Here is a 15,720-nt window from a genome sequence, read left to right on the forward strand (position 1 = left end):
TACCCTCATAATGTACACCCCTGCCATCATCTCCCTTTCCGGAAGGTCTCACTCTCAGCGCTGGGACCCCAACCCTGCAGTTCTCCGTATCTGCCACAAGGTGGCGGCCAAAGCATCGATTGATCCAGAGCTAGACCTGGTGCCTCACTAGAGCCAGGACCCTGGCCTCCACCCAGTCTCCATTCACCCCTTCCCCACCTGGGATCTGCCAACCCCGAGGGACCCAGGAAAGGAGAAACTTTCTGGAAGAACTCCAGCTCTTCGGATAAATGGGCTGGGTGAGGACTGGGTGGGAGAAGGAAAGGGAAGGTGCAAGGGAAACCAGAGAAACACAAACCTGGAGGGCTTCAGTGGGGGAGCAGGCAGTCAGGTGTGGTGAGAAGCCCAAGCTGAGAATCACAGTGGCTGCCTGCCACTGCCCGCACCACACCCAGCACCCCAGGGGCTCCAGCACAGCAGCCCAGAGCTGTTAACTTGCCCAGAGGCAACCAGAGCAGAAGGAGTACCAGGAGCTGGGATGCAGGGAGCCTACACCAGAGTAAGCCACCAAGATCCAGTCAGGGAAAGGGTCGGCACCACCTCTTCCTCATCAGTATGAGACCATGAGACCCGGTGGGACTCCGTTATCCCTGCTATTCCCAGAAAACGTTAAACAGGGAAGGGTTCAGTCAGTCTCCCCTGCAGTACTGATTCTCCTGGTGCGGGAAGAGGGTCCTGGGAGACAGGAAAGAAGAAAGAAGGCAGATCCCTAGAGAGAAGAAAAAACAGCCCTGCTCACAGGGAGGTGCCAGTATGTGGGGACCAGGAAAGAGAATAGGAAGAGGCCTGCAAGCACCTTGGCAGTGGTTTCTAAAGGAAACGTCTGGGATCCCGAACCAGGAGGATCAGTCAAGGAGGGCTTCCTAGAGGAGGACAGTATGGGGCAATCTTGTAAAATGCTGAGAGGCTGGTCTGGAAAAAGGAGACAGAAGATAGTTCAGGCTGAAGACAGACTATATGTATGAAATTGTTTGGGGTCAGGGGACAACTAAATCTCTGGATGGCTGCTCAGGTGGAGCTTAGAGACCACGCCACCCTGCAGTGGGAGAATGGGGAGTTGAAGGAACAGACATGGTGCATGTGAGGCAATGAGGCCTCAAGACCCAGCTGGCATGGCTGGGCAGCACCCGGGCCCAGCTGAATATTCCTCCCTCTCCCCCACCCCCATATAGCCAGGAGAATAGGAACAAAATGTAGGATCCTCCAAATAGGGCACAAGAAGGACTCCTAGACCAGGAATCAGGGGCCTGGGTTTTTCAGAAGCAACCACTGCATAGCAGGGGACACTGGGTAAGTCTTCCCATCTCTGAGGACTCTGGCTGCTGTCTGTACAGGCTGATACTGATGCTCTCTGACCTCCCTTTTCTGAGACTGTCCTGTTGATGACTGCCCTCCTCCCAAATAATGGTCTGACTCATCTGTGAACTGCCAGGCTTTAGTCCTCCTTCTCTCGGTGTCCGTATACTCCAGACACACTCCTCCATCCAGAAGAAATTACTCCATTGCTGTGGTGGGGGAATGGAGGTGCAACACCCTATTTTCATGAAATTACCCTGGCCTATTGGGCATCAAACATGACAAGAGGATCTGAAGTTAGACTCAAGGAAGAACTTCCTAGCACAAGTGGCCTGAAAACCTCAGCTTGTGTGAAATGCAGTAAGAATATATACTAGTGGCTGGCCAGGCACGGTGGCTCACACCTGTAATCCCAGCACTTTGGGATGCCGAGGCAGGCGGATTATGAGATCAGGAGTTTGAGACCGACTAGCCTGAACAACATGGTGAAACCCCATCTCTACTAGAAATACAAAAATTAGCCAGGCATAGTGGCATGTGCCTGTAATCCTAGCTACTCAGGAGGCTGAGGCAGGAGAATCGCTTGAACCCGGGAGGTGGAGGTTGCAGTAAGCCAAGATGGTGCCACTGCACTCCAGCCTGGGCAACAGAGCAAGACTCTGTGTCAAAAAAAGAGAGAGACAGACAGACAGAGAGAAAGAAAGAAAGAATACATACCAGTGGCCTCCAAGAGACCGGGAAACTGTTTTGGACCTCTGAATAGTGCCAATGACACAGAGAGAAGTTTTGACTGTGGTTATAGTCCTCCTAGTTAGAAGGTTGCACATAAAGACTTCTGGGGGTCAGCCACGGTGGCTCACGCCTGTAATCCCAGCACTTTGGGAGGCCAAGGCAGGTGGATCATGAGGTCAGGAGATCGGGAACATCCTGGCTAACACAGTGAAACCCCACCTCTGCTAAAAATACAAAAAATTAGCCGGGCATGGTGGCAGGCGCCTGTAGTCCCAGCTATTTGGGAGGCTGAGGCAGAAGAATTACTTGAACCCGGGAGGCGGAGCTTGCAGTGAGCAGAGATAGCACTGCTGCACTCCAGCCTGGGCAACAGAGCAAGACTCTGTCTTAAAAAAAAAAAAAAAAAAAAAAAGACTTCTGATAATTCTACCACCCTGAAGTGGAGTGGGGTGAATCTAGAGTTAGGAATTGCAGGCTGGTTAGAAGCTAATGGCCAAAACCTGTGGAGTGGGTGGCAGGGGAGAGAAGCGAGTAGGCCTGAATTCTCTACAGTCTAGGCACCCTCCCATCCTGGCCCCACCTCTTCATCACCCTCCCAGGTGAGACCAGAGCCTCTGAGCACTTCCAATTCAAACCCTGAGTGAAGGCCTCAGATCCTAGTCTCCATCTCAGACCCCAGCCCTGATGCTATCCCCCTGTGCCTGGAAGGGCAAAAGCACCCACTGCTCAGGCTCCCCAACCAAATAGAAACGGCCTTCTGCTGGCCTCCCACCTCAGCATCACCACATACCACATCCTGGAACCTGCTAGAGATTTGCATAAATCAAAGACATCTTCACTTGAGTCTTCCAGCTCCCCAAGGCACACCACATGCACATATACACATATGCACACATTCGCCTGCACACATGCAGACACACAGGTGCATGCTCATACATGCATCATACATGCACACACATACCCTCAAAATACAGATATATGCACACACACCCACATCCCATACACTCTCACATACATGCAACATACATTCATAAACTCACCCACATATGCAGACACACATCACATGCAAACTTACACATACTCATCAAACACTTGTCCACACTCATGCGTGCATCCTCCTCTATTCCTTTCTGCTGACTAAGGATCAAAAGCCCAGGCTTCTAGATTCCAGAGATTTAGAATGTCCAGCAGAATGCATGTAAACCCACAGGAAACCTATTTTGAGTTTCTTAGCCCAAACTGGAACTTCTTTACCATATCCTCTTCCCTGCCTCCAGATCTCTGGACCTCTGGTCCAGATCATGGAAATGGAGCCTGCAAAGATAACTCATTCGTTCATGCTACAAATGTTTTTAAATACCTGCCACCTATGTGCAGGAAGCTGAGGTAGACACATAAAAGCATGAGACCTTCTAGTGTAGTGGAAAGAGCAAGAGCTCATGAGACAAGGATCTGAGTTCAAATCCTGCCCTGTCTCAACAAGCTGTGTTACTGTGGGAACATTACAAAACCTCTCTGAGCCTCAGTTTCATCACCTGTAAGGTGAGGTGAATAAAACTCACCCAGTAATGCTGTGAGGATTATAATAAAGGCAGGGAAAACCTCCAACAGCAATGTGCCCAGCCATGAAAAGGGTCCCCATTCCCTTCCCTAGCCCCTGAGGTGGAGGTCAGGGGAGAGCGGCTCCCCAACACCCTCCCTATCCTGCCATCACTGAAGCAGAAACCCAGTCTCCTTCAGCCTTGGACCCCACAGGTGCGCACACTTCGGGAAACTTAATCTCGGACTTGGGCAGCTCGGATCTGACTCCCCCGCCCCCGCCCTCGCCCTCGGCCCCCCCCCCCCCCTGGTCCATCATGCCTCTCGCCCGTTTGCAGGTCGCGTTTTCCGTAATAACCTTTAATGCGGCTGGCCACGGCCCAAATGTTCGCGATGGAGCGCTGGGCCCCGCGCATCAGATGGACGATGAAGTGTTAATCATCCCCCAGGGAGCCGTCCCGCGGAAAGTCGTCATTAATTTCTCTGAATTACACCAATTCCGAGACATTCTTTATGGACAGACAGTGCGGGAGACAGTTATATGACAGGACTTGCTGTGCTAAGCAGATGTGGGAGAGATTGCGTCGCCCCATGAATACTAAACAATCGCTCCCAAGAACCCCCACTAGTTCCTGCGCTCAGAGCTGGGACTCGGCTTAGCCGGTCTCCCACCCTCTTGGGCACACCCCTGCAGGTGCCTGGGGTTGGGGGAGGAGGGCTGGCGCCCATCCCTGCTGCACAGGTGGCCTCCTCGGCTCCCCTCCGGAGTCAGGCCTCGGCCTCAGAGCAAGAAGTGGCTTGGGGCTCTCACCCTCACCTTCCTGGGACGCTGCAGGGTCCCACCAACACCCTTGCCTTCCCTGCCACAGCCTTTGCTTCCTGCATTCCTTCCAGGGCCTGAACTGCTGCTCAACGTCTTGCTGTTTCCCCTCTCTCCGACTCTGATCCTCCTCTAGCTCATCACCCAGACGACTCAGTACCTGCCGGTTTCTGAGTCTCCATCCTGGTTCTCCCACCTCCCCATCCTGCCCCGCCTCCATCCCTTCGACCCTCTCTTCCTGCCCACCTCCCACTCTGCTCACTTCCCCAGCCTGACCACTTTCCACCCTACGCAGGCTGCCTGCTCGTCTCCCCAGACAACCCTGCCTGGCAGTGGGCATAGCTTTCCCATTCCCTCCCTCGCTCCAATCGGCCGCACCCTACACTTTGCCCCATTTCAGGTCATCTCTCCTACATCCGCTTTCACACCTCGCCCACCCTTCAGAATCTAGCGGGGGAGGGACAAAGTTCAGAGCAGAATGAAAGGAAGGAGGTGTGCCCCTTTTCTCTCTCCTCCTGCCCTCTGCCTGCCCTCCTCTCTTCTTTCTGGGATACTGAAAGATCCCAGACAGAGTGAACCAGAGCTGGAGACACCTCCCCACAAGCAGAGTGGTGGGAGCCAGGAAGTGGGGGAGAAGGAAGAGGGTGGCCGGGGAAACCTGCCCAGGCGATGGGTCCCACCTGAGGAAAGCCCCGCCCACCACGAAGAGCCCCGCCTCCCCTGAGCTGCCGGGGAGGCCCCGCCCGGCGCGCGGCTCGGCCCAGCCCCAAAGCCTAAGGGTCCTCCCCGGCAGCCCGGGGACCTTGGGAGTGCCAGGTTTCTCGGTCACCCTAGGCCACTGTCCCTCAGGGGAGGACTGAGGCAAGTGCACACTGTTCCTTCAGGCCGTCCCTCCCTCTTCGCCGGAGGGAGGACCCCCTCAGCGCCTTGCGCGGGTCTGGGGGAGAGGAAGGAAAGAGCGCCGCCTCTGCGTCTTTCCTCCTCGCAGGTAATTTATGTCTGAGAGCCGAGCAGATGGCGGGTAATTTAGCAATTACCGTGTGCGGGAACGGGACTCGCGCCTCCACATGGAAGCCAAAGATTCCCCGCCGCAGTCTCATCTCATTTGCTGCCTGTTTTCTCTATTTTGTCTCCCCTTCCCCCGCCGCACCTCGCTGAATCCCAAAACTCAGACGGAGGGGATCTCCTGCATGGGGTCCCTTTTCATCCTGACCCCTCTCGACATCAGGCGTAGGTTTTCTGCCTCAGAAAACACGAGGTAGAGCCTGTTTGCTCACTGGGAGTTCTTCCTTCCCCTCTCACCTTCAGCCTTCTTGCTGCTGTAAGTGACCGTACTGTACTGGGAGGCTGTGGGGTTCTCTCCCAACCTTCTTCCCTACCGCCACTTCTTCAGGCTTTCCACGGTATTTTCCCCAAATATTTGGGTTCCAGACCCCCGGTTTCAGAATAGGCTTCTGGACCCCAAAGTTAACCCAGCGGCTAAGGAGCCTGGGTGCCTGCATGGGCAGCAAGGGGAAAGCAGTGATTACTAAGGTGAGAGGGGCCCCAAAGCCCTTTGGAGCTCTGTCCAGGCAGTGAGCATGTGATGAGTATGCAATGGCTGACTGAGAAGCTGGCCTTAGTGAGGAGAGGGCAGGCAGAGGGGACGGAAATGAGGCTGGAGACATCTGACATGCCTCCTTCCCCTTCCACTCCCTTCCTCTATGGGCCACCTGGGGAAAGGATGCTGTGAGACAGGCCCTGGGCCTGGAGACCTCCCAAAGCTGCATGGGAGTCGGGGGTGTCCTCCCCTCCAACCAGCCCAGCCCAGGACACAGGACACCCATAAGCCAGAGGCTGTACCCCACACACACCCTGTCTTCGGCCAGAGCCCCTAGATCTCTGACCTTCACTCTCACCCCTAATCCTAGACTGCAGCTTGAATGCTGCCATTCCAACAGGACTTCAGGTGACCTCTGGGCTCTGCAGAGCTGGCCTCTCAGGCTTTGAGACACCCTCACCACACTCTCCCAGCTCCTCCTCATTCCTCAACACCAGAGGAGCACTAATTAATTAGCGTGTGCAACCAGCCATAGGCACCATCTCGTTACTCACCACAGGGACCCGCTGTTAACATACCAGACCCCCGGGACGCGGGCACACGCCAATTACACAGCTAGCAGCTCGGCTAATCACGGCTCCTGGTGACACTGTGGCTTACAGAGGAATCCCCACTTCCCTCCTCCCACCTCCCCCTACACTCCTGCCTCTGGGAACAGGAGGCTGGAAGGGAGGATGTGAAGACTGAGTGGGGAAAAGTTGAAATGCTGGGAAACAGGAGGCCAGCCATGGAGTAGCTGAGGGGAGAGTGGGCGTGAAAAGTTAGAATTCCCCTACAAATTACTTTAGGCTGTAAACAGCCACTATGGAATTAGTAACTGCAACAAGAGGGTGTGCTGGTTAGACTACAAGAAGGACTTCCTGATGAGGCCATTGCTAGGGTAGAATTGGACCTAACAAAGGACAGCCTTTCTTCCTACAAGAAACAGCCAAGGGAAAATGGTCTGTTAGGTGGAAGAGGAAGGGAGAGAGGGGAAGTTCCAGGAACTTAGGTATCTGGTGCCATCCTGTCCCTCAGCCGCAGTTCAAGGGTACAGAGAGGAGGCGGCCTCACTGCAGACACAGATAGACGGCTTCCCTCCCACACACGTCCCATTGACTTTGCCATTCTGCTGTCACTCCACAGCTTCTCCGACATTTCACATATTGACTCTCCGAGCTGCAGAAAATTGAATTTTCTTCATTACGACTGTCTCCCGACAAAAGCAGCTCATAAATTCTCCATCTTTTTCAGGCTTCCCACCCCCTCACCACCCAACATCTCTCCGCGGTATTCACATATTTGAACATGCCATTCACATGGGTGTAAAGGCAAGGCATGACCAGCACTCCCCACGGACACACCATTCACAAAGACAGCATTGACAGCATTCACCCCATCCCTCACTGCCCATACATAGATCCACTCTACTCCCAGAGCTGGCCACTGTCAGCAGAAATGAGGGTTCATGTCTTCTACAACCAGGGTGGGTCCAAGTATATGGTGCCCCATATAGCAGATTCATATGTCCCATATCAAGGGGTGAAAGGTCCCATGCCTTAGCCAGTGCATGTACGTCTATATTGTGCCCCATCGGCAGTCTCACGGATGACACTGTCACGTGGGACAGAGTCATCTGTCCTGAGATACAGTATTCACTCCAGACCCACCTCAGTGCTACCTGGGCATAGCTACAGGTCCCTCCCCACAGTACTGGAATCCCTGTCCACACTCCCACCTGGGAATAAGCCCACAAGTATGAAGCATACACAAGTCTCTCAAGCTTTGTATAGTCATAGACATGGAAGGAGGAGAGGAAACATCTCCTAGGACCTAGTGGGGAGTCTTCCTTCACACCACAGCAACCGCTCCTGTCTCCTCCCAACACTGTCCCCTGCCCATACACATGTTAAGCTGCTGGTCTTCTTCCACGACTATAGTACCTCAGCAGTACTCCTTAAGGCACAGACACCTCCCTTCCACCATCAAGGGATGTTGGATTTGGCCTCCCACTCCAGAGTGTGCTCTCCCCATCTGACTCTCCTGCTTAGGCTGCAGGCACAGCACTGGGGAAGGGCAGGGCCTAGTTCTTGTGGCACCTGTGCCAGCCTGGCAGCTGAAGCTGTAATAGATGGGCAAGAGGCCAGGCTGATGGCCAGCACCATGTGGCTTGTGCCCAAGGCCAGATTGGGGCGGGAAGTGGTGGGCTAGGTGCCCAGGCACTCCACCTTCCAAAATGCCACACAATCTGTGAGTGGAGAGAGACAGAAAGAGGGACTCAGATAGATTCAGATGAGGACATTCCCTGAGACCAGACTAAGTCAATCTCTGGCCCCTCAACAGCTGCTCCCACCCCTACAACTCTGACCCAGGCACAAAGGAAGTCACCACAAACAAGAGAGAGGACAACCAGTTATTTTCAAGAATAACTAGCCCAACCTCACCAACAGGAAAACTAGAGATTCTGGAGGTACAATCAGAAACAATGATAAGAATGATTCCTCTATTAGGAGAGGGGCTGAGACTTGGGAGGTCTCCATGCATTTTTATGTCAGCTAATTAATATACAAATGTTATGTACAATGCAGATGAATATCTATTGCCTTTGCAATCCCGAACCTTCTCCTCTTGGTACGTGGTACTAATACATACACACACACACACACACACGCACACACACAGTCTATATGATTAGCTGGACCGTTTTTCCCAGCACTTAGGTTTCTAAACTATCTTCCATCTTATCCCTTAAGAGCAAGTTTGGAACTACACAAAGATGGCCAGGAAGGTTGAGCTCCACAATATAAGGAATGGCTTTCTGCAGACTCAGATGTACCTCAAATCCTCTTTGTCCAGAAGGAGAACAACCTCCCCCATGCCAACCTTACCCACGCCCACCCCAAACCTGCTCCTGGCGGGGTGCAGTGGCTTACACCTGTAATGCCAGCACTTTGGGAGGCTGAGGCAGGTGGATCATTTGAGGTCAGAAGTTTGAAACCAGACTGGTCAACATGGTGAAACCCTGTCTCTACTAAAAATAACAACAACAAAAAAAAAACTAGCTGTGCGTGGTGGCGAACACTTGTAATACCAGCTACTGAGGGAGACGGAGGCAGGAGAATTGCTTGAACCTGAGCAATTGTTACAGTGAGGTTACAGTGAGCTGAGATCACTGCACTCCAGGCTTGTGACAGAGTGAGATTTTATCTCATAAATAAATAAATAAATAAACAAACAAACCTACTCCTTCTGCCAACACCCCCTCTCAGGGAAGGACTACATCCACTCAGATGCCCAAGCCAGTAGTCTGGGATCAGCCATGACCCTTCCTTCAAGTTAGAATGAGACATGGGAGCCTGTTGCATGTATTAAATGACTTAGGGACTTTTTTTTCTTTTTTGAGATAGGGTCTCACTTTGTTACCCAGGCTGGAGTACAGTGATGCAAACACAGATCACTGCAGCCTCGACCTCCCGGACTCAAGTCATCCTCCCACCTCAGCCCCCAAGTAGCTGGGACCACAGGCATACGCCACCATGCTCAGCTAATTTTTGTATTTTTTGTAGAGACGAGGTTTTGCCATGTTGTCCAGGCTGGTCTTGAACTCCTGAGCTCAAGCAATCCTCCCGCTTCAGCCTCCCAAAGTCCTGGAGTTACAGGCATGAGCCACCACACCTGACCCCCTTAAGTGATTTTTTTAAGCTAAAAGTTTAACTTTTTTAGCATCACATGTCTACAGACATCAAAATCATTACTTCAAAAGTCAAAATGTCCTGTTTCCTTCATTGCCCACATCCTGCATGCTACTTCCTAAATATCTCTGTGTTTATTGCTGCATTCTCTCTGGCAGATGAGATACAGGTCTTAGCAAGATAACTGAGCTGCCTCCTTGTTGCGTTCTCAGGCTCCACGGTTAACCTCCCCACTTCCCCCGATTCCCATAGCACTGGGGAGGCCAGAGAAGCATAGGGAACAGGCCAAGCCACACAGTTTCCCAGAGAGAACTATTTTGAAACTGTCAGAAAGCTGATAGAATTGCAAAGTACATGAAATCAGCTACTTAAATTGTGACTACAACACACAGCTATTCATTTTGTGACAGGGTAAAAATTTTCAAACATTTTATCAATAGAATAATAAAAATAAAGAAACCCTATAACCATATGAATAACACTATCTTGACGGAAATCGGCCACATTCATGACCAATCAGCCTGTGGCCTGATGCCCCGCCAACATTTTGGTTGGCTGAATTCCAGTCTTTCTTCAGCAGCGGATCTTTGCTTATGTGTGGTTCACAAAGTTGGTGCTCTATAAATTTCAGTGGAATAAATGTGAGACGAATAGAGGTATGAGCATGTGGTCAGATCAGAATCAAAAGTCTTCTTGTCAGAGGTATCTCTTCTCCCAGAACAACTCTAATGATTCTAGAATGTTGATTCAACCCATGTTGATAAAGCATGCAATGGGCACATGACTAGATTCTGTCTCCAACCCCTATTATATGAGGCCATATGACTGGTTCTCACCAATAAGATAGAAGTGGCAGTAATGTGTTACTTCCAAGCTGTGAAAGTTTAGAGTGTGTGCCTTCTCCACATGCTCGCTCTTCCCCATCTGCTGGCGGTGACACCTGGGCAACCTGAAACCACATATTTCGGAAGGCAGATTCACAGCATGAACAGATCTGGATTCTTGAGTCACCTGACCACAAATATCCACATTGGACTTATGTGATACATAAATTCTTATCATGTTAAGACACTGAGATCTGGGGGTTGTCTGTTGCAGCTGTTATATCTACTCTAATACACGAATCAAGGTAATGAGGCCAAAATGGCAACAAACCAGACTTGTAACACTGTCGAATTTGGACTGTGATGGATGCAGAGGGCACAGGAGAGCACTCTGGAGTCAGGAATTCTTTTTTTTTTTTTTTTTTTTTTTTGAGACGGAGTCTCGCTGTGTCGCCCAGGCTGGAGTGCAGTGGCCGGATCTCAGCTCACTGCAAGCTCCGCCTCCCGGGTTTTTACGCCATTCTCCTGCCTCAGCCTCCCGAGTAGCCGGGACTACAGGCGCCCGCCACCTCGCCCGGCTAGTTTTTTGTATTTTTTAGTAGAGACGGGGTTTCACCGTGTTAGCCAGGATGGTCTCGAACTCCTGACCTCGTGATCCGCCTGTCTCGGCCTCCCAAAGTGCTGGGATTACAGGCTTGAGCCACCGCGCCCGGCCTGGAATTCTTGATTTAAATATCATACTAGGGGCCGGGCATGGTGGTTCATGCCTGTAATCCCAGCTTTTTGGGAGGCCAACGCAGGCGGATCACCTGAAGTCAGGAGTTCGAGACCAGCCTGGCCAACACAGTGAAACTCCGTCACCACTAAAAATACAAAAGTTAGCTGGATGTGGTAGCAGGCATCTGTAATCCCAGCTACTCAGGAGGCTGAGGCAGAAGAATTGCTTGAACCCTGGAGGCAGAGGTTGCAGTGAGCCAAAATCATGCCACTGCACTCCAGCCTGGGTGACAGAGTAAGACTCTGTCTCAAAAATAAATAGATAAATCTCATACTAGCTATGTGGCTTTGGTCAAGTTATTCAATCTTTCTGAACTTTGGTTGTTTCATTGATAAAAATTACATAATAATAATATGATCTGAACACTTTGATAGTAGAGTGGCTCGATAGGTCTGCAGAGTGAAGGAGCTGCAGACCTGAGTATTGTTAAGAACTCTAAACCAATCTTCCACCCAGCCCTAGGTCAACCAAGGAACTAAGAGGACAAAAGAAAATGGGCCGGAGACCTTAAAGAAAAGCCCCAAAGAATCAAACTTTGCGCTAAAATTACATCAATGTTTTTCCTACTTCCCATAGAGTCCACAGTTTGGAAACATTCGGAACAGCCTACAATGTCTGATAGAGCTGCTTCTGTGTGTTTGTAAAGCACCCAGCAGAGTGCCTGGTACATGGCAGACACTCAGTACTATTAATAACACTGGCCATTATTATTTTCTCAGAAAGCATTTTGTTATATTGGAAAAGGTATAGGTTTCAGAATAAGATTGTTCTTAGAGGCTTTTCTTTTTTTTTTTTTTTTAAGACCGATCACATTCTCATTGCCCAGGCTAGAGTACAGTTGGTGCATTCAATGGCTCACTGCAACTTTGATTTCCCAGGCTCAGGTGATTCTCCCACCACAGCCTCCCGAGTAGCTGGGACTACAGGTGTGCACCACCACACCTGGCTAATTTTTGTATTTTTCGTAGAAACAGGGTTTTTCCATGTTGCCCAGGCTGGTCTCTAACCCCTGGGCTCAAGCAATCTGCTGGCATTGGCCTCCCAAAATGCTGAGATTACAGACGTGGTCCACCGCACCCAGCAGTAAATTACTCTTAAAGTCTCAGTCTCTTCATCTGTAAAATCTGGATAGCACCTTGCACAGTTATTGTGATGATTCGATGAATGAAAGAGCACCTCTCACATAGAAGGCACTCAACTAGTGATAGCTCTTCAAAACATTCCCAGAGTCCAGGGCCAGCTTCCATTAAACATTTATTATGTGGTGGTCACCGAGCTAGATGAGGCAATACCAGAATTAGGACTTTTACAAAAGAGAAAGACTTAACATTTCAGGGAAATGGATTCATTTTTCAGCAACTCCTCCCCCAGCTCTATGGAGCCCTTCGACAATCATGGCAGTCATCTCCCTTCCCCAGACAAGAGTTAAGACTATATTCTGGAAAAAAAAAAATACAGTCCCCAAATCTCCCACTCTCATTCAGAAATACTCTTTGATCCCAACAACTGTAACTTCCACCTGTCTTCACAGTATTATTCCCCTTTTTCAAAAAATCTTCAGTGACTAACTTCACATTCCTGATGGGAGTGAAGCCCAAACCTCTGCACATGATGTATTGATTAGGAAAACAGTAGCTACTATAAAAATAAACCCCACATTTTAGCAGTATAACAAAATAGAAATTGATTTATTGGTCAAGTGAAATCTAAAACACATGATCCTGATTAGTGGTCAGCTCTCTGCCAAGTGATGATTCAGGGAACCAGCTTCCTTCCATCCTGTGGCTCCACTATCTTTAACATGTGGCCTTCAGGGTCGCTGTGCCTAAGGTCATCTTCATCAAGCTAGACAGGAAAAAAAAAATGAAGGATCTTTTTTGGAGGGCTTTATGGGCCAGACTTGAAAATGGAACACATTAATTAAAGGAGAAGCTTAAAAATGTGGTCCAGCTGTGTATCCAATAAAAAGAAAGAAATAGGTTCTGATAAACACATAGCAGGCTCTGGCTCACCTGACATTCAAAACTCTCTATACTCTGGCTTAAGTCTGTCTTTCCAATTTTATCTTCCATTATCCAATTATCCAACTGTAGCTTCTTTTGTTGTTGTTGTTGTTGTTGTTGGTTTTTGTTTTGTTTTGTTGTTTGAGACAGAGTGTCACTCTGTTCCCCAGGTTGGGAGTGCAGTGGCACCATCCCGGCTCACTGCAACCTCTGCCTCCTGGGTTCAAGCGTGCCTCAGCCTCCCAAGTAGCTGGGATTATAGCCACATGCCACCACACCTGGCTAATTTTTGTATTTTTAGTAGAGACGGGGGTTCACCAGTTGGCCAGACTGGTCTTGAACTCCTGACCTCAAGTGATCCGCCCGCCTTGGCCTCCTCATGTGCTAGGATTACAGGAGCGAGCCACCATTCCTGGCCTCCAACTGTAGCTTTTATTCGGCTTTACTGCAATCACAACCAACCCCAAAATCTAAGGGACTTAAAACAACCAATGTTGGCTTCTGATTTATGTATATGCAGGTTGTGGGCAAGCAGCAGCTCAGCTCCACAGGTCTTCTCATTCCCGGACCCAGGCAGAAGGAGCAACTCTCCTGTGGATTATTCCCATTCTAGTGGCAGAGAAGAACAAGAAAGTGGAAACTCATGTGTTCAAACATGGCATGAGTCACATCTGTTCACATCCCGTCAGCCAAATCATGAAACATGACAAAGCCCAAAGTCAATGACATGAGACATCTATTCCTTCTACAGGAGATACTGCAAGTCACATAGCAGTGGGCAGGAATGAGAGAGGAAATAATTTCAAACAATTAGTCCATCCACTACAACTGCCATTTTCCATCTGGAGTACATGGCAGACATTGCTACCCAGCACTCTTTCCTCAGAATCCTCAATACAACATTTCAGGCAGACATTACCAATAATCTGAGTTTGCCTAAATAAATAACTAAAGGTTGAAATTGATGTGCTATTGTGTGACTCTAGGCTCATTATCCATTCCCACCTCCAAATCTTTGCTTTGGCCTAGAAGAAGCTTACCCTCCCCAGTCCCCATCTTGCCAAACTATCCAAATTTAATCTATTCTTCAAATATTTGAATATTTGAAAGTAATGACTATAATTAAAATAATGAATTACATTCATTATTTTAAAATAATGAATATTTTCTATTCATTATTTCAATAAAATTAACTGAATACCTAGCATAGTACCTGACACACATATCTGAATTAATCTGTTTCACATTACCTTGTGCCTTGCACTGAGCATATAAATGCTCAGTGAACATGTGTCTCCTGTTAATGAACCAGCACTGTTCCTTAGAACAATGGGAGTTAGTATCACATGCCAGAGTTTCTGGACTGGGAGTATGGTGACTGCTTGTGCTTAAATCCTGATTCTGCCACTTACTAGCTGGATGACTCCAGGCAAGTCATTAATTGTGCCTCAATCTCATCATGTGTAAAATGGGGATAAAAACAAGGCATATTACATAAGCCTGTTGTATTAAATAGGAAAATTCTTAGCATAGTTTGAACAGATCATAAGCACTCATTTTTAGCTCCGAGACTGTTTTCTTACAGACCCTTATTTTGGGTGGAAGACAAGAGCCTAGAACACTTGAGACTTGGGTCCTTGAACAGACCTCACTCTTAACCCACTCCAGACCTTGAGCTACCTCCTCATCCAGAAACTGGTTCCCTAACTCATAAATCCTGACTAATGACACAGACACATCACCTTAATGTTTGTGCAGCTCAGTAACTAATTGTTAAGTGCCTGGAGATCTTCAGATGAAAGACACTCAGGGCAGACACCGCATTCAGTCGTAAAAGCAAAACACTACCAAAAAACTTAGAAAAGGCAGAAGCTCCATAACTTAGTGCAGTAGAGAATTAAAGCAGGCACCTAGGAAGAGGAAATCAATCCTTAAGACTGTAATCCTTTAATGCAGAGCCAGAGAAAGAGGTAATTCTGAATGCCTCCGACTAGAGGGATGGAGAATGGCGAGACGGGGGTAGGATGCTCAAGTCTGTAACGTGACTTGGGGTGTGGGAGATGTGTCAATCTTTCACCTCTCCTAAATAAAAACCGGAACGTCAACATATATTGTTATCCTAATTAATTTAAGCCACTTAAAAGGCTTGGGCAAACAGGCCCCTATAAGTGGCTTGTGAATTGCGACAGGTCCTGAATTATGCCAAGCTCCCTTTTCAATTTCATTCTTCTCATTCCACTGCTCCTACCACCACCTCAGGCAATTTTATCCTCTTCCTAGACCCAGAAGCCACTCTAGGGGAGCCCAGTCCAGATGCGTATTGTCAGGCCCCTTAGCACTGAAATCCTTAAGTTGGAAGAAAATGGTCAACTGTGCAGAACACAACATTCTTACAAGGTCTGTCCCTGAGGTTGAAGT

Source organism: Macaca nemestrina, chromosome 10 (genome assembly GCF_043159975.1).
Source record: "Macaca nemestrina isolate mMacNem1 chromosome 10, mMacNem.hap1, whole genome shotgun sequence".
In the NCBI taxonomy this organism is placed as follows: domain Eukaryota; kingdom Metazoa; phylum Chordata; class Mammalia; order Primates; family Cercopithecidae; genus Macaca; species Macaca nemestrina.